This window comes from Somniosus microcephalus, chromosome 4 (genome assembly GCF_052327205.1).
Source record: "Somniosus microcephalus isolate GS21.2 chromosome 4, FLI_Smic_1.0, whole genome shotgun sequence".
Taxonomy (NCBI): domain Eukaryota; kingdom Metazoa; phylum Chordata; class Chondrichthyes; order Squaliformes; family Somniosidae; genus Somniosus; species Somniosus microcephalus.
Window position 1 is genome coordinate 199,590,276 of NC_140990.1, and position 20,095 is coordinate 199,610,370.

General features: G+C 45.3%; 1 protein-coding gene across 4 annotated transcripts in view; it reads right to left on the reverse strand.

The window, feature by feature from the left end:
* Positions 1-4,331, reverse strand: part of LOC147120126 (collagen alpha-3(VI) chain-like) — a 221,310-nt gene extending 216,979 nt beyond the window's left edge. The window contains exon 1 of one of the 4 annotated variants that reach the window (XM_085985684.1): positions 4,086-4,331. The gene's annotated coding sequence lies outside the window, so the exon portion shown is untranslated. The remainder of the gene's footprint in view (positions 1-4,085) is intronic. The other 3 variants (XM_085985682.1, XM_085985680.1, XM_085985683.1) reach the window with 3 other exon arrangements.
* Between the last annotated feature and the right edge of the window lie 15,764 nt (positions 4,332-20,095).

The following is a 20,095-nucleotide window of genomic DNA, read 5'->3' on the forward strand; positions in this document are numbered from 1 at the left end:
TGCGTGCCGGCAGCTGGGCCAGGCCCCGGATTGGAATTCCACGGGGCCCTACAGCTCAACTGCCGGCGCGCAAGGTAAGTGCAGGTCGGGGGCTTGCACCCACGGGAAGCCCCCGACCCGAATTTCTGGGCCATGGTTTCTTTCTAAAAATTAAATTTTTGTTTAAAATATTGAGTTAAATGGCACTTTAATTAATTTTAAATATGTAATTAAAAATATATATATTTCATGTGTTCATGTATTTTTTAATTGATCCCCATTCATACTTATGGGGTTTCCATACGTATGAAACTCCCATTAGTATGAATGGGGATTCCCTTCTTTTATAGGTTGGGCCGGCCCATGTGATCCCAGGGGCACTTGCGAACCACATACACCCGGAGATACATGGGCCTCTGCCCGCATGTACCGGGAGAGGCCCAGGATCGCAAGTCTCCATAGCTCCCGGGCCACCAGATAAATTTGTAGATTTTTTACAGGCCGGAGGCATCCACCCACGGGAAGCCTCCGATCGCAAATTTTGGGCCATTATTCAAGGTGTGGCCGGGTCAGAGCACTGCACAGCTTCAGCATGATGACTTTAAACTTATGGGGTAGAAATTCGTCTTGGGCGGTCACACAAAACGGACGTTATCGCATCGGCTGTCCGTTATATGCCCCGCCTGATATTTCGTTTCATATTTAGTGAATATAATGGGTGGCCGATGCAATAACGTCCATTACGCATGAACACCCAGGATTAATTTCTGCCCCATAATCTACTGATCTGGCAATAAAACTCAGCATTCTATTTGCTTTGTTACTTGCTGCTCTGCAATGACTCAACATGGTGGGGTCGATTTTAACTTGTTTCGCCTGGCACGAATGGGGCTGTAAGACAGTGCAAATGGCGGTGCAGTACTTACTGCCCTGATCATACCTCCCTTGGACCCGCCACCATTTTGAATGCAGTAAGGAGCGCAGTGGTCCAGGCGTCCGCCTGTATCAAGCGGCAACAATATTTAAATATTTAAATAGGGATCCTCTCAGGGAAGTAGGACACCGCTGCAATTTCCACTGGAAACATCGGGACAGCCACTTCGTGAAAGACCTTTCTCAGGAAAGTGGGTGGTAGAGGAAGCAAACCGAGGTTACCTAAAGGGGCACACTGAAGGTTATTGCATCTCTGAATAAGTCAGCATTGGTTATTCCAGAGTTGTATACTTTGAAGAAGAAAATGTTTTCCTTGCTTTTCTTAAGTCTTTTCAGACTCAAACAAGTGAGCCCTCTTGAACTTGGGAGTAGTTCTGGCAACTCCTATCTGGGTGGTGGAGGAGGAGGAAGATCAGGAGCAACAGCAGAGGAGAATGCCAAGGGGACAGGGGCAACAAAAGCACCATTATCTATGGAAGAGGGTGTATAGAAACCAGATAACATAGCTCAATTTCACCTCAGAGTGCTGCTTCAGTAACTCTGTGTCCTCACTTTAAGAGAGGGTGCATCTCGCTTTAAGAGAGAGTGTATCTCTTTTTATGACCCTGGGCTCACCAGTTATCCTGCCCCCCACCCCCGCACTCTATTTGAAAACTTGTGGGCAGCTCGCCCATGATAGGATAATAAGGCCCGACTGTCGAGATGGTTCAGGCCTCTCATGCATTCTCATTGGTGACCCACCCATCCAGCACCAATTTGCCGCCCAAAGTTAAAGTTGATTCCTGGTCAGTGGTGGATCTATTATCACTACCAGATCTTGTTCAGCCTCTTCCCTAGCTAATTTAACCCAATTCATTAAGTATGACCCCATTTTTACTTCCAATGTGTAAGAACTTGCAGTTAGCTGTATTAAATTTCATCTGCCATATTGCTGCCCACAAATACTGTCCAGGCTCTTCCATAACCCCCCATTCCTCCCCAGTTTAGTATCATCTGTGTGAATTTGACCAACTTGCATTGAACTTCTGAATCCAGGAGATTTATAACATTCAGGGACAGCAAGGGCCCCAGCACCAACCCCCTGGGCATTCCACTCAGTGCATCTCCTCAGCCTAACATCACTTCCCTAAATGGTATCTGCTGCTTCTGCTTTTCTTTTAGCCAAGTCCTCCTCCATCTCCTGTTTCACTGAAGATACCCACTCATTCTTTCACAGGACCTCAAACTGCCGGCCTTTTTACTTCCCTCAGTATTTCCTACCTCCTCAAACCCGAAAGGGTCACCTAACCACCACTGCTTGATTTATCTCATCTTCTCTCTTGCTGTCTTCAACCTTGCACTTTGGGTCTCGGCTGTTCAACCTAGTCTCTCACTGATACAAATCACTGCTGAAGCTTTAGGGGGTTAAAAGCTCGGTGGACTTTTTGAACAAGATGATTCAGTACAAAGCTCAAACATAGACTTTTGCTGAAGGAGACACGAGAGGTAAAATAACTACAGTTTACAAACTCCAGGCACAAAGCTGTACCTTTATTTTGTGTGTATGTGTGTGTGTGTTTCTACTCCTGTTTCCCTCACCCCAATTCTGTCCTACGATTAGGAAGTCCTAAATTAATTTAAAGTATTGCTTCCAGTCCTGCAGGTGTTTTTCTTTTTCTCCAGATTTGCTTGTGAGTTCATGTATGGGACACCCACAGCACCACTGCCACTTTATATCGACACTCACTCCACAAAGGTGAAGATTAAGTCCCTGCAAGAGTACGATGTGCCGTCAGGCAGACTGGAATTATGAAAAGCAGCCCAGTGCTGGCAATGTCCCTATTCTTCGAGCATTAAACACTTTTTAAAATGTTCTCAGGCGATCTAACGGTCACTTGTTAAATGTGAAAATAAGACTTTGAAACCCGGTGCGAACTCAACCCGAGGTGAGGCGGAGGAGTTCACGAGAGAGATCAGGACTTCACTCCTGAATATTACTACCACGCTCACGTTAATCCCTGACCCCAAATCCCTCCTAACTCCAATGCGAAAAGGGGACAAGTCAATCGCAGCCCATAAACTCCAGCAGTAGTACGACACTATTTATGTATTTTAACTGATTAAGATTAAGGCAAAATTCCCAATTACTTATCCGATGGGCTACAATTGAAGATTAGAATTGGTAGGTGTAAGAGAGGAAAATACCTAAAGACGGCAAAGATGATATCTGGCATATCGAACAGGAAAGGAAATCAAACAATGAATGTGCTTGGGGAGCTGGTGGAAGTCTGGTTAAGTGCAGGATGGGTCGGTGGCGTGGACTGCAAGATCCCAGAGCTAATTTACACCGAGGCTCTTCAAGGGGTCCAACAGGAATGTCTGTCATTTTCAAGTCCAAACTTGATATTGCTCCTCAGGGGGCTCTTCTCTGAATTCCCGGTCTCTCCATTTCTTGCCGTGATAGCTACATCGCCCCCTCACTCGCATTCTTACCTTTCAGCATCTCCCGCTTTCACGGAACCCCCCTCTCCAGATGTTCAGATGCACTGTCGATTCCCCTTCTCACCCAGCCCATGGCTCTGTCTGGAGCCGGAGCCTCTCTGCGGTTTGGTCCGATCTCTTCCACAACCCCCCTTTCCCCGGTTCCTGAGTTTACCAATCTCCTTTCCTTAAGCTGGAGTCGCTGCCTCCCTCACCTCGCAGAGCGCCGAACATTCCCGCTGTCAAACATATGTAAACGTCGACCTGAAAACGGCTTAATTCAAACCAGAACACCCGACCAAAGCAGTCACACGCTGTAAAAAAAAATCATATCGCTTTGTAACACGAATTCCACTACAGACTCATTCTGTATAAAACGACCGTCGGCTCAATCTCTTGGAGCAATCTCTCCAAACTCCAAACCAGGGCGAACCCTCACTCGGAGGACCCCCCCCCAAATAATAAATACCTGCACCGAAGCAAAACTTCTAACTGGGCTGTAAGCGGTTGCTTCACCGTTCAAGCTTTGTAAAGTTCAATTGAGAAAAAATACATTCAACAATTAATAATTCCAGTCTGACTTCTGCTGATTGAGATATCGCACTACAGATTGTCGAACTACCAATTTACATTCAAATAACACATAGAAACACCAATAAAACCAACTTAATGCACAGCCCAAGCAGATGCCGTCAGCTGAAAGCGACTCTTACCCTCAGCTCCTGGCGGGAGAGTGGATGCTTTGGTCAACTTTCACTTTCTGGCCATTTCACAATGAAGCTGAAAGTCGGCTGATGATGCTACTTGTAGCGCAGATTATTTCCTTGTGTGAAGGTTGAGTTTTGGTGGAATGAGGAGTTGAATCTGTGACTACCTGCAGAGGAGCCCCGGCTCAGAGCTGACTCGATGGAGGGATCGGCTCAGAGCTGGACAATCTCCAGCTTCGAGGGACACGCCGGAAACTCCACCAAATTTGTAAATTAAAAGCAGACCCGAGCACAATCTGAAAATGTCAACCTGCTGAGCTCACTGAGCGCCTCTCCAGACCTCGTTTCTTCCTCCCTCCTTAAACCATTGACGGCTCTTAGCGTTAACGTCCCTTGCTCGTCGGTGGCTTTAGCTTGTATTAGTAAGATAGACCTGAAAGTCAGCTCCATCAGGCGCACGCCCTTCCCTTGTTGCAAATTACGCCGAATATGCGCTGCTTTGCAGTAACAAATTTGGGATTATAATATATAATAAATTATAATAGACTGATTCAGATTTTAAATGAGGTGGAATGGCGGGATCTGAACTGTAGTGTATGTACCTTGAAGAAGGAACTATATTCTGCAGCTCCTGTATACTGCAGTACCAGTAGTGACCACCCCTGTATATAAGCCTGTGTAGTAACTTTGTATAGTAGTTCCAGTTTTGTCTCCATTCAGTAAACACCTGTTATAACCAACTCCTGCAGTCCGTGTCTCAATTACACACGGACATTACATTGGCGACGAACAGATCCGAACTTACCTACAGTTCTGCACCACCTCACGGGGATCCATCCCTGAAGCGAAGTTATTAGAGGTCGAAACCAGAAGGAAGAAATCCAAAAAGAAAAAAAAAACAACAAACAGAAGAAACAGGCATCGACCGTGGGCAACCGCCCTCTGATTCATCGAATTCGAAGATTTGCAGGACAGGCTGTCGAGAGCTGGGCTTGGTTATCCAGTCTATAGTGTTCCAGCTAATCGGGCTGGTGGCAGGTAGTACACTGATCCTTCCTGGGCTGCGGCGGGCTAGAGCTCGATCGGGTGGCTTTTCAACAGGGCCGAGCAGTGTTGTCGGGAAGAGGAGAGAGAGAGAGAGGGTGGAGCACACAGGGCGCAGCCGGTGCCACGAAGCCGGGCAGCGTACAGACCCGAGAAGAGGGAGGGAAGTGTCCCATAGGGTCTGCTTTGACGACGGGAACAGTAATTAAAATAAAAGAAAAAGAAATTAGAAGCGCAGAAAGCCGCGAGGAGCTGCAGTTTGCCACGGGGACTACGGAGAGCGGCATTGGCAGTAGCGCTGGGGGAAGCGCGCGAAGACCATAGGGCGTCGCCATCAAGGCATAAAAACGCCAGCAACTGCGCTGGCAGCAGCGGAAAAGGCAGAAAGCGCGGGAGGCACCATCTTAATCCAGCGGGGAAGAAGGCAAAGTGCGGGAGGTGCCATTTTGTTCAATCGGGGAAGAAGGCAAAGCGCGGGAGGCGCCATCTTAGATCTGCAAGATGCCGAAGACTGGCAATATCACTGCCTTCAATAATGCAATAGAAGACTGGACCACGTATGTGGAAAGAGTCGAAGTATATTGCAAGGCAAATGAAGTAGCCGATGAGAAAAAGGCATCGGTACTATTAAACTTAATGGGCGCAAGAACGTACGGCCTATTGCGGAACCTGATCACTCCAGTCAAACCGATGGCGCAGAGTTTTAACGAAATTGTTGATATCATACAGGAACACCTAAATTCTACACCGCTGCTGATAGCAGAAAGATTTAAATTCCACAAGAGAAATCAGCATAAAGATGAGAGCAATGCTGATTACCTTACGGAACTACGCAAGCTATCAAAGCACTGCCAGTTCGGAGCAGGACTGGCAGATACCCTACGGGACTAATTTGGCTGTGGACTCCTGAGTGAAGGAACCCAGAAGAGGTTACTCTCAGAGAAAGAGCTGACGCTAGATAAGGCTTTCAGCGTGGCAGTATCGTACAAAGCAGCAGCAAGGGGAGCTGCGGAAATACAGCAAAAGCCACAGGAATACGGCACCCATGAAATGACACGGGGATTTGAAAAATGTTATCGCTGCGGCAGAACAACCCATGACCAGAAGGACTGCTGGTCCAAGGACAAAACATGCAGCCAATGTGGAAAGATGGGACACATTGCATGAGTTTGCAGGTCCGGGAAGAAGACTAACGACAACAAAAAGACTACTAAGGAACAGTACAGGAAAGTACAAAAGATGACGGACAGTAGTTCCGAAGACCAGAAGAGCGATAGTGAATCCGGGAACAAGAGACTAAGCTGTCTCAAACTACACAACGTAATCGCAAAAGAGGATCACTGAACCATTTGGGTCACCCTCACGATAGCAGGATCCCAAGTCAAAATGGAATTGGATACAGGATCAGCCCTGACCGTCATGAATCGACGAGACTACGAGCAGCTATTCTCACACATACCCTTGAAAGACACATCCATTGTCTTGAAGACATATACGGGGCAGAAAGTATACCCCAGAGGGAAAATAAGGGTGCCTGTCGAATACAACGGCAAGGAAATACAGAAATTGTATCTGTACATACTGCAAGATGGTGGACCACTGTTATTGGGACGTGAATAGATCAGAAAGATAAGTTTAGACTGGCACTCCATTCAGGCACTGACTGTGGCTGGTAAAAAGGATGACAACGTCACACCTGGACGATTGTCAAAAATCTTAGCTAACGCTAAAGAGGTATTTCAACAAGGACTGGGAACTCTTAAAGGCGTAACCGCCTCGATAAAAATAGAATAGAATGCAATTCCCAAGTTTTTCAAAGCAAGACCGGTACCGTATGCAATTCGCCCAGCCGTCGAGGCAGAGCTCGAGAATCTGAAGAATGCAGGCATGTTATCTAAGGTAGACTGGAGCGAGTGGGCGACACCCATCATTCCTGTCATGAAGAAAACGTTAAACAATAAGTCTGAGGAGCCAAGGAAGGTTCGCATCTGTGGGGACTTCAAGGTGACTGTGAACCCAGTCCTTCACACAGTACAGTATCCTCTTCCAAGGATAGAAGATATTTTCGCCTCACTATCTGGAGGGAAATGTTTTACAAAAATTGACCTAGCGCAAGCATATTTGCAGATGGAGGTTGAAGAATCCTCTAGGAAATATCTCACGATAAACACTCACAAAGGTCTTTACCAGTATAATCGACTGGTATTTGGAGTAGCATCAGCTCCGGCTATATGGCAAAGAGCGATGGAACAAGTCCTGCAAGGGATTCCGGGGACTCAGTGTTACTTGGACGACATCCTAGTGACAGGTGAAAATGACAGTGAACACCTTGCCAACCTAGAGCAGGTGCTCACTAGACTAAGAGAACATGGGCTATGAGCCAATCGCCCCAAGTGCGAGTTTTTTAAGAAACAAATATCGTATTGTGGCCACGTGATTGATGAAGAGGGATTACGTAAGTCCCCTGACAAAATTGAAGCGGTAGTTAAGGCTCCAGCGCCTTAAAATGTGTCGCAACTGAGGTCATTCCTCGGATTGGTGAATTACTACCATAAGTTTTTGCCGAATTTGTCCACAATTCTGCACCCACTGAACACCCTGCTACAAACTGGAGTAGCATGGAAATGGAGCGATGAATGTAAGCGGGCCTTTCAGAAGTGTAAAGGCCTGATCACTTCAAGAGAAGGATTGGCTCACTACAACCCATCACTACCGATAAGACTGGCGTGTGATGTGTCTCCCTACGGCATTGGAGCGGTACTGTCACATAAATCCCTTGATGGTTCAGAGAGGCCGATAGCTTTTGCGTCACGCTCGTTAACTGCAGCCGAGCGTAACTACGCCCAGATTGACAGAGAGGCCCTCAGCCTGGTGTGGGGGGTGAAGAAGTTCAATCACTACCTGCACGGACAGAAATGTACTCTACTAACTGATCATCAACCTCTTGTCTCCATTTTCAACCCTCAGAAGGGCGTCCCGATAATGACAGCACAACGGCTACAGAGGTGGTCCCTTTTCCTAGGGGCACACCAATATGACATCGAGTACAAAGGAACTAAACAGCATGGGAATGCTGGTGGATTGTTGCGCCTACCGTTGCCGACGGTGGAAGAAGCACCTGCAGCGGATCCTGTGGAGATATTCCACTCGACCATAGTCGAATGTTTACCTGTGACGAATGCAAACATAGAAAAGGAAACACGAAATGACCCGACACTCTCCAGGGTCTATGATTTAACGGTGAAGGGATGGCCAGCACATGGCGAACCACTGTTGCCAGCATTCTTGCCGAGAAGAGAACAGCTTTCAGTGTGCCAAGGAACCTTGATGTGTGGATCCAGAGTAGTAATTCCACCCAAATTGAAGGATAGAGTGCTCAATGAGCTTCATGAGGGTCATCTGGGAGGGGTAAAAATGAAGAACTTAGCCAGAGCATTTGTGTGGTGGCCGGGAATCGATAGAGAAATCGAAGAGATGACCAAGAGCTGTACAGGATGCCAGAAGGTCCAAAACGCCCCACCACAAGCCCCTCTACATCCATGGGAGTGGCCCTCATCTCCATGGCAAAGGGTACACATTGATTTTGCTGGTCCATTTATGGACTCGATGTTTTTAATTGCGGTGGATGCACATTCAAAGTGGCCAGAGGTAATAAAAATGTCCTCAACCACCACAGAAAAAACTATCACAGTCTTACGAACCATATTCGCCAGAAATGGGCTGCCTGAACAGATTTGCTCCGACAATGGACCACAGTTTGTGTCTGAAGAGTTCCGGAGGTTCTTAAAGAACAATGGTGTTAAGCATTACACATCCGCCCCATATCATCCAGCCACCAATGGATTGGCTGAGTGGTTCGTTCAAACATTCAAGAAGGCTATCAAGGCAATGTGTAATGAAGACATACCCCTACAACACAAGGTGGATAACTTCTTGTTTGCCTACCGGAATGCGACACATGCGGTTACCAACCAAACTCCAGCCATGATGTTCTTCAATCGAAGACTAAGATGCCGCTTGGATTTGGTTAAGCCAAACATCAGAAGAGATGTGGAGAACAGGCAGTTTCAGAATATGAATGAAAGGCCAACCAAGAGTTTCAAGATAGGTCAACCAGTTTTGGCCCAGGACTACCGCACAGAGAAATGGCAGCCAGGAACAATCTGCACACGGCAAAGACCTCTAATGTATACCGTGGACGTTGGAGAGAGCATTGTAAGACGCCATGCTGACCAGATTCTAGAGTCACTGGAAAACGTCAAATCTACACTACGATCCTATACACCTGGTGATGAAACCGAAGTACCAATTGCATCTACCTCAGAATCGGTGATATTGGAAGCAGACGAACCAAACAACGATGTTGATCCCGAATCAACTTTGCCAGAAGAACCTGATACCCCAAAGAGGCGTTATCCAGATAGAATCAGGAGGCCTCCTCAAAGACTGAATTTATAATTGATTAACTTCAGCTAATGTATATAGCAACTGTAATTGTAAATATGTTATTTAATTATTAATCGAATGTTATGTACTGTTTAGCTAAAAGGGGAGGAATTGTAGTGTATGTACCTTGAAGAAGGAACTATATTCTTCAGCCCCTGTATACTGCAGTACCAGTAGTGACCACCCCTGTATATAAGCCTGTGTAGTAACTTTGTATAGTAGTTCCAGTTTTGTCTCCATTCAGTAAACACCTGTTATAACCAACTTCTGCAGTCCGTGTCTCAATTACACACGGACATTACATGAACATCAGGTACCAGCTCCAGTGTTGGAAGGCGCTTCCTGAAGAACAAACCTGTCAGCAAAATTGAAGCCCATGCGATTAAAGGGACAGTGGCAGCATGGATACAAAAATGACAAGGGGACAGGAAGCGGAAAGTAGTGGTGAAAGGTTGTTTTTCAGACCCCAGTTCCCCAGCGGTCGGTATTAGGACCATAATATGCTCATGTTCTCCGGGGCCTGTGACCGTGTACACACAGCGTACATGGTCGTAAGTGCCCCACAAGTTCTGGGTTTCCGCGTGTGCTGCATATGTGCGAAAACCCGGAACTTGCGATCTGTCAATATTCTGCTTGGCAGATCGTATGAATCCGAAGGAAATGGACACTTGCTGGCGCAGGGTTTGCCCAACTACCGTCCAGCAAATGCTCACGAAACTCTTACGCCTGGTGAAAGCAAGCATAAGCCCTGCTTTTACCAGCAAAAGGGCTTAAATAAATCTTTAAATTTTTTAAATATCATTTAAACATTCAAAAACCTTTAGTTTATGTTATTTTTGTTAAAAATGTTTAAATTTTTAAAAAATTAATTTTTGTTTTATATGTTTAAATTGTATTTTTATTAATTTTTAACATGATGATTTATTTTTATTTAAGTGGAGTGAAAGTGTGTGGTTTTTAGGGGATTCCTATTATACTAATGGAGATTCCGTACGTAAATGGAATCTCCATAAGCATAATGCGAATCCCCCTTTGTGATTGATTGGGCCAGCCCACGTGATCCCAGTGATACTTGTGAACTGCCTGCACCCCTGGGATACATGGACCTTTATGCAGGCGTACACCTGAAGGCCCAGGAGCGCAAGAGTTCAAAGATACAGAGGTACAGGTAGGTGTGAATTTTCTTGCGGATCGGAGGCATTTGCCCGTGGGAAGCTTCATACCGCAATTTCCAGCCCATAAATGACCTGGACTTGAGTATACAAGGTGTAATTACAAATTTTGGAAATGTAGTAAACAATGAGGAGGATATTCAGGAGCATAAAGACAGACTGGTGAAATGGGCAGATGAAATTTAATGCAGAGAAGTGTGAAGTGACACATTTTTGGTAGGAAGAATGAGAACAGGCAATGGCCTGGATTTTGCAGTCAGCGGTGAAGGAACGGTGCTCACCATTTACTATTTTACAGCTGGCCAGACATTTATTGTGGGCTTTTGAGTGGCAACTTGAAGTCATCGGACATCTGATCCAGTGCGGTGCCCTCTACAGAGGATCTGTGGCATGTGTGAGCAAGTCAAGCAACAGTGTGACTCTTCAAACAATCATTTGAAGAATCCTCACTGAGACATGCAGATTCTAAATCAGAAAGTATAAATTAGAATATTTAATTCATTGTAAAATCATGTACAGAAAGCGAAATAGAGAGGGAAAAAAATGAAGGAATAAGAGAGAGATAAAAGAAACAGAAAGAAAAATTTGAAGAATCATTTTAATTTTTTTTTAAATCTCCAACAATAATTACATTCTGAAGGAATGAGACTCTGTGATAAATCCATGTAGTGAGACAAGGAACTCAAAGAGGCGAGGTAGGAGGATTAAGATGAGTACTTTATTGAACGACTGCGAAACAACCAGGCAGGCCTGCTTCCAGGCATTGCACCTTTGCTGACCTTAGCAGGAAGCTAACCCCTGACCTTAACAGGAAGCAACCCCTGACCTTAGCAGCAGCATTGGCTACAGCACCACCTGGTGGATAACCTTAATCATAACATCCCAGATTACTATATCCCTCCTCCCTTAAGATTTCAGTATGAATTTCTTTCCTCCAGCCAGGTTTGCAAAGAGATCCTCTGTTTTGGGAATAGAATACTGCTCTAGTTTGGACACCCGATTGACTGTCAATTTATAGTCTCCACAGAGTCTTACCGAATTGTCCGGTTTTAAAACAGGTACTATGGGAGCTGCCCATTCCGAACATTTCACTGGCTCCAGTATGTTCTCTCTCAATAGACGGTCAAGCTCAGCCTCTACCTTTGGCTTCATGGCATAAGGCACAGGTCATTGTTTAAAAAACCTTGGTGGTGCCTCCTTGTCTACATAAATCTTAGCTGGGGGGCCATTAAATGTGCCAAGTTCCTCCTTGAACACATTCTCATGTTCACTCAACACTCCTTGCAAAGTCAACTGTTTGCCCGCATCTATTTGATGTACTGCTCCCCAGTCTAATTTAAGTTCTTTTATCCAGCCCCGACCTAACAGGTTTGGTCCGGTACCCGATACTATAACTACAGGTAGCTGTTCCACTGTGTCCCTGTGTTGCACAGTTACCTTAGCTATACCTAATGTCACTACTCGTTCACCTGTATATGTTTTAAGATGCAGGGAGCAAGGCTTTAACTCTGGAACTTTTGCACGGTTCCACAATGTTGAGTACTCTGCCTTGTTCATTATGGTCATGCCGCACCCTATATCCACTTCAAAGTTCACCTTAGAGTCATTTACTGTCAGTTGCAATGTGATAGGAGCCACTTTTGGAATGTTCTCTAACATGCCATACATTATGAACATGTCCTCTTCTTCCTCAACTTCCCCGCTGATGTGGTGTATTCCATGTTTTTTTACTTCTCTCCCTTGATTTTGCTGTCCTCCCCCTTTTGGTTTGGATTCCTCCACAGGTGATTTCGCCCTGCAAGCTCGTTTTATGTGTCCTTGTTTCCCACACTTGTAGCACTTTTCCACCAGAAACCGGCATTCACTCGCCAGGTGATTGCCCTTGCATCTATAACATGCCTTCACATGCTCACGTTGTGGTTTCTGATGCATTTTCAACTTGTGCACAACAACCTGACCTGCAACTTGCGTAGCATTAGCCCTGTCTGAACCCTGTATTTCTTTTACATCTCGGTTCGCTGTCTCTATGGCTTGAGTAAGTTCCAATGCTTTTTCATAAGTAAGCCCAGTCTCGGATAATAATCTGCGCTGCATTCGGTCATCCATTATTCCGCAAACTAGCCTATCCCTCAGCATTTCCTTCAGGTTGTTCCCACAATTGCAATCTTGTGCCAATTTACGCAACACTGCTACATAGTCCATTACACTCTCTTCCTCTTTCCTGTTCCTTGAATTAAACTTGAACCGCTGTACAATCTCACTAGGCTTAGGGTTGAAATGTTCTTTTAGCACAGCCACTAATTCAACAAATGATTTGTCTCCAGGCTTTTCAGGACTGAGCAGGTTCTTCATCAAACTGTAGGTTTGGCTTCCCACTGGACTAAGCAGAATGGCTTTCCTTTTTCCAGCATCATTTATTTCATTTGCTTCGAAAAAATAACCCAACACTTCACAGTATTCCTCCCAAGTTTGTGCTTGAATATCAAAAGCGGAGACCGTTCCTACCATGGCAGCCATGCTCTCTTCCAACTGGTAGCTAACTGCAGCTCGTGATTTTGTTGTTTAAACGTCCTGGCAGACTTCTCTTATTCAGGATCCTGTTTTACCTCATCACTAAATGTGATAAATCCATGTAGTGAGACAAGGAACTCGAAGAGGCGAGGTAGGAGGATTAAGACGAGTACTTTATTGAACGACTGCGAGACAACCAGGCAGGCCTGCTTCCAGGCATTGCACCTTTGCTGACCTTAGCAGGAAGCTAACCCCTGACCTTAACAGGAAACAACCCTTGACCTTAGCAGCAGCATTGGCTACAGCACCACCTGGTGGATAACCTTAATCATATCATCCCAGATTACTATAGACTCCATATTTGTAAAATTAAATTTTCAGTGCCAGAGAGGTTGTTTGGCAGAACTGAAGATTTAACACAGCATTTAAACTTCACATAACATGAATGCACCAGCTCTAATTTTTTCTGATGTGTTTAGTGGGTAACCAGTGGGTAAGTGCAGCATCATCTCAACTCACCAACACCAGCCAAAAAGTAAAAACCAGGGTGAAGCTGGTCTGGAAACTTACTGGAACGACATGGGGGAGCACAACCGGAACACTTCGCACCAACACTGGTGTTAGTCTACTCTGCTGCAGAATACTGCATGTTTCATGGTCCTGCATCCACCACACAAAGATCATGGATGTGCAGCTAAACACCACCATGAGGACGGTGTAAGGGACGCTTAAGTCCACTCCAACTGAGTGCCCCCCCCCCCGGTGCTGTCCTACATTGCCCTGCCTGCCATTCGCCGCGACACCACCGTGCTCCGTGAGCTGGAAAACATCATGAGCAGCATCGACCTTCCCATTCACGGAGACTTGAAAACCCCACCACAAAAGCACTAAAAATCATGCTGGCCATTCTGGGAAACAGCAGCCAATATTCATGCAGCTGGTATCAACCCACTATCCGGATGGACAGAATCATGGGACTCATGCAACATAAAGAACCAACACCTCATCATTGACCCAACAGCAGAGCTCCCTGGCTTTGACCCCCTTCTAAGACAGTGGATAGGCTCAACCCAATCCACACGGGGTGTGGACGATGCGGCCACCTGCTCCACAGGTGGAAGATGAGGGACGACCCGAAGTGTGACTGTGGTCATGAGTCCCAGACCATGGAACACATCATGTCAACCGGCCCACTAACATCTGTTGTGGCAGGCACCTCATTTCTCCACTTTTTTACGCAGTGAGTTGTTATGATCTAGAATGCACTGCCTGGAAGGGTGGTGGAAGCAGATTCAGTATTAACCTTCAAAAGGGAATTGGATAAATACTTGAAGGAATAAAAAGTGCAAGGCTATGGGGTAAGAGCAGGGGTGTGGGACTAATTGGATAGCTCTTCCAAAGAGTCAGCACAGGCACGATGGGCTGAATGACCTCCTCTTGTGCTATATCATTCTATGATTCTATAAACAGTAACTCACTACTGTTAGTGGGACTCCCATGAGGGGTTAAGGAGAGCACTTTAGACCGTGAAGTGAAGTAACTGGTCACCTTTGTGTAAAGCTTGTGTATTGTAGATTACCAAGTTTGGAGATCATGAAATAACAGTGGCTTTACTTGCTAATGTAAATTAATTCAGTGCTACTTCTTCAAATAGAAGAAAGTAAATTAAGAATACTTTTAATCCAATTCCCTGCAAAATCTGTATAATTTTCATATGCAGGAGACAACAAACACGGTGTGCATTATATAGTTTGACACACACATGCACCCATACTTGTGTGTGGGTTGCCAATCTGTAACTGATTATAATCCAAATCCCGCAACTAAAATATTTCACCATAGTCTTTTTTTCCTATCCTGGAAAATCTTTAAATCTATCATTTGGACCAACCACACAACACACAAATATTTGCAGACTGCAACGTTTTATGGTGTAAAGTATCTGGGATTTCAGTACAGTACCCAAAAGCGTTCCTGATGTGTAACTTTATTTCTGAGAACTTTTTATTTCCTTGGATATAATCCAGTTAAAGGTCTCCACAATCTGTGGACTTGACACAGGACGGATAAAATTGAACAGATTGGTATCAGGCATTAGAAAAGGAGAATTGTGGTTTATTGAGATATTAGTGATTTTTTTCAGAGGAGGTGGGAGAAGATACTTGGGGGGGGGGGAGCAATTTTCAACTTCACCAACTGGGCAGTAAATTGGAGAAGCTGATCTCCCCCCACCATTCCTCCCCATTGTAGAACTTGCCTGATATGTATTGAAATCACCAAAGCAGTGAAAATTACCCTATCAGGAAAGGATGAACAGGCTGGGTCTCTTTTCTCTTGAAAAGAGAAGGCTGAGGGGTGACCGCATAGAGGTCTTTAAAATCATGAAAGATTTTGATAGAGTAGACACAGAGAGAATGTTTCCACTTGTGGGGAAGAGCAAAACTAGAGGCCATCAATATAAGATAGTCACCAAGAAATCCAATAGGAAATTCAGAAGAAACTTCTTTACCCAGAGAGTGGTGAGAATACCATAGGGAGTGGTTGAAGCGAATAGTATGGATGCATTTAAGGGGCAGTTAGATAAGCATATGAGGGAGAAGGGAATAGAGGGTTATGCTAGTAGAGTTAGATGAGGAAAGATAGGAGGAGTCTCGAGTGGAGCATAAAAGCCAGCATGCACTGGTTGGGCCGAATGGCCTGTTTCTGTGCTGTATATCCTATGTAATGTTCTTAAAGTATGGAAACAACAGGATGGAGAGTCCATGATAGAATAATCATACATGGGGTCTATTTTGACCTTTGGATTCTGTAACCTCCTCCAGCCCTACAACCCTCTGAGATCTCTGTGCTGTCTCCAATTCTGGCCTCTTGCGCATCCTCAATTTCCTTCCCCCCACCATTGGCAGCTGTGCCTTCAGCTCTCTAAGCTCTGGAATTCTCTCCCTGAACCTCTCAGCCTCTCAGTCTCTCTCTCCTCCTTTTAGTCGCTCCTTAAAACCTACTTCTTACCTGTCCTAATATCTTTTTATGTGTTTGGTATCAACTTTAGTCTGATAAGGATACTCTAAAGCACCTTGGAACATTTTACTACATTAAAGGTGCTATATAAATGCAAGTTGTTATTGTTGGCCATTCTGACGGTGAAGAGGCCCGTACAATCTTTAGGCCCTGGCATCATTTAAATCTGGCAGATGAGCTGCGGGGCACCAAATAGGCGTCCTGTTGCACCTCCAAATTGGGCTGAGGTGGCCACCAGCAAGGTAAGTGGCTGGGTGGGCGGGAGGGTCGCAGTCACCGAGGGTGTGGGTCTGAGGGTGGCAGCAACCCATTTGCACCTCGGTAATATCGCGCATCTCCACCACTGGCCATCTGCTGCTAAAATCCTCATCCATACTTTTGTTCCCTCCAGACTCCACTGCTCTCCTGACCAGCCTCCCATTTTCCACCCTCCATAAGCTTGATCTCACCCAAACTCTGAAGCTCATATCCTAACTTGCACCAAGTCAGGTTCACCCATCACCCTGTGCTCATGAACCTACATTGGTCCCTGGTACGGCAACGCCTCGATTTTAAAATTCACATCCTTGTGTTTAACTCCCTCCATGGCCTTGCCGCTTCCTATCTCTGTAACCTCCTCCAGTCCTACAACCCTCTGAGATCACTGTGTTCCACCAGTTCTGCCTTTTATGCATCCTCGACTTCTTTCATTCCACCATTGGCAACCGTACCTTCAACTGCCTAGGTCCTAAGCTCTGGAATTCTCTCCCTAAATCTCTTCACCTCTGTCTCCTCCTTTAAGATGCTCCTTAAAACCTACCTTTATGACTAAGCTTTGACCACCTGTCCTAATGTCTCCTTCTTTGCCTTGGTGATATTTTTTTTTTGTCTGGTAATGCTCCTGTGAAGCGCCTTGGGACTTTTTACTCTGTCAAAGGTGCTATATAAGTGCAAATTTTTGTTGTTGAAAAACATTCAGAAAGTACCTAGGAGAGTGCAGTAAACCCCAGGCAATTCAGATTGGAAAGAGTTCCACATGTGATTCCTTCAAACATTTATTACCGTTGTGTATGTTCTGGACTTGTTAGATGTAGGTAGCACCCCTAGCGGTAGTTATTGTATAGCAGCGTGTTATTTGACCTTCTTCCTGTCTGCCCCGGAAGTAGTATTCCAGGGAGTGTTTGCTGAGTTGTGAACAAGTCCACGTGTGGCAGCTTGTTTTTATCCTCCTCCATCCTTCCTTATACGCTAGGTAAGACGCAATGTCTGTGAGTATCCTTGTTTGGCAACATGATAACAACCTTGTCGGTATAGTATTTTGACAATACTTTGTAAATAAGAAGTTTATTAGCTGCTAGCTACTAAGGGTTAGCTTCAGTGCTATTTATTTATACAGTTACCTACTTATCTGTGTTAAGCAGTCTATTCTGTTCTCATAAACATGCTCTTGCATCTTATGTAACATCTAATGTACAGTACTTACCTCTGTGTACAAAACATACTCTGTCTTTTTTTACAGTTTCACAATTTTAATCAAGTAAATCTTCAAAACAGCACCCTGTTTCTCGAGGAGTTACTTGAATGAATGTTTAGCTGACTGGATAACTGGATAGGAGTTACATCTAGCGAGACCAGTACAGTGAAAAGTCAGCAATACGGCTAGCTGTGAAGAGAGGAGACCCTCCACGTGGAGCAGCAAGGACTCAAGAGTTAAGTGGCTGTCATCTAGGTGCAGAGTAAGCCATCACGACATAGCCAGCTTAAGTCTTGTAGGATTTTGCAATAATTTCAATATTTCCTACAGCTCCGAAGATTAATTTTGATTAAAGAATCCCTGGGGGATATACCTTTAAAAAATCCAGGGATCAAAATGGCCGTCGGACCGCATGGCCGAAGACAAAAGGACTTGGAAACAGCAAAGGTTTAATGGGACAGTCTATCTGCCAATCAAAGGGGAGTTCCCTCCGGCAACAGACAATCAATGTGTTTACAGAAACTGATACTATGTTTACAAACCACTTAGGCTGCGGTTTCAGCCTGACCGCAAGAACAATGGCTTTTGTTTACACTAGCCTCCCAAGCTGTTTACTCAGCAATCACAGAAAGACATGTTTTTTTCAAACCAAGGCAGCTCCATTCAAACCCATCATTGGTGAATGGAAACACATTCAAAGCCAATCACAGACAATTGAAGAGACATTTAAACTGAGAAAAGGAACAGTTTAAACAAATGGATAATTCATCAAAACCCATTACAGACACTGGGCAGTTTGGATCCCTTTTGTTTAGCCCAGATACATACGGATCTGGGCGGGCTCCAAATGGGGTATAAAAGATAGCTTCCCAGAAGCATCTCTCTCTCTGTGGCCTCGCCTCCGTGCTCTCTACAATGTGGGAGTCTGCCTGAAGAAGTGGAACACCAGCAGTTTACTTTTAAAATACTGGGGTGTTTTTACTTCGGGGCAGTGAAGATCAAAGATCGCAGGGCACGGAGGAGGCATTTTCATTGGTGAGCATATATTTTTCTGGCCTTTCACAAGGCAACTTAGAATAGGTATAGGGGTGGGAATTAAGTGGGAATTTTGTCAGAACTGTGATTTTAGTCGATCTTCCCTCGTGTCCGTTTCTCCCCCCCATTTAAGTAAGACGGTGTTGCACTAGCAGAAAAGTGCTTCAGTGAACACTGAAAGTAGCTGTATTAAAGTGCTGTTTTAAGTAAAAGCCACTAAGCAAAGGTGCTGTAGTGAGCAAGGTGTTTCTATATTTAAACTATTTTAATAAAGGAGTGTTGCACTGAGCAAAGAAGTGCTCCAGTGGACACTGAGTGTACTGCGTTAAGCAAAAGTGCTGTACCAGGCATAAGTGCTGTATCTATTACATTTTAAGTTGTTTCTTTTTTTGTTTCAATAAATACTGATCTGTTTTGTACCCAAACCACGAGTCATGCTTTCTGTCTACATCGCTACCGAATAAGTCCGGCGGTCAGAACCAGAAATAGGGGAGCGCTTCGAAACCGCACAGGGGTCCCTGGAGCAGCTCAGAGGCTTCTGACTGGCCAGAGACAATAACCCCAACCCCGCTAGCATGTGCTAATTCCTTACTGTCTTCACCTTGTACACCACACTTACCGCACATCATCATGGCAGAAGGTAATGCCGAAAACACTACTCAGCAAGTAGAAGACTTTAAACAGTTAGATGAAACTGAAGAATGTGACAATCTGTCTATAAGCTCTCGTTACTACAAATCATCAGCCGGTTCTAGGTCATCAGCTGGTTCACGGTCATCAGCAGGTTCTAGGGCTAGTATGGCCATCGCCAGAGCACGGGGCAAAGCAGAAGCAGCCCAAGCTAGAGCAGCTTATGCCAAGAAAGAAATAGAAATAAAAGTTGAACAGGCCCGTCTCCAAGCCACATTAGATGCCCTGCAGGAAGAAAAAGAGAAAGATGCTGCATTAGCTGAGGCACAAATATTGGAGGCAGTTTTAATGGAAGCTGATCCTGAGTCAGCTAACAAAGTTCCAATTCCCGTTCCGCGTCAGAGCCGACTACAGCGCACCACAGACTATGTGAGCGACCAAGCTGACACACAGTTTACAAGAGAGAGAGATGAAGACCCGCGCATCTCTACAGACTCAAGCACACTATATAACATGCCCCATGTCACCAACCAAGTTCAAAATGGACTGCATGCCCCAAGTCACTGGATCCTCCCCCAAAAAACAGAGGACACCGAGCAGAGGAATGGAGCACTGAAGAGAGAAAGTCAGCAGCAAACCCCCTCTCATTTCCTCGAGACCCCCAGCAGAGCCCGTACACAAGGGCTCGGCCCAGAGTCCGCCGAACA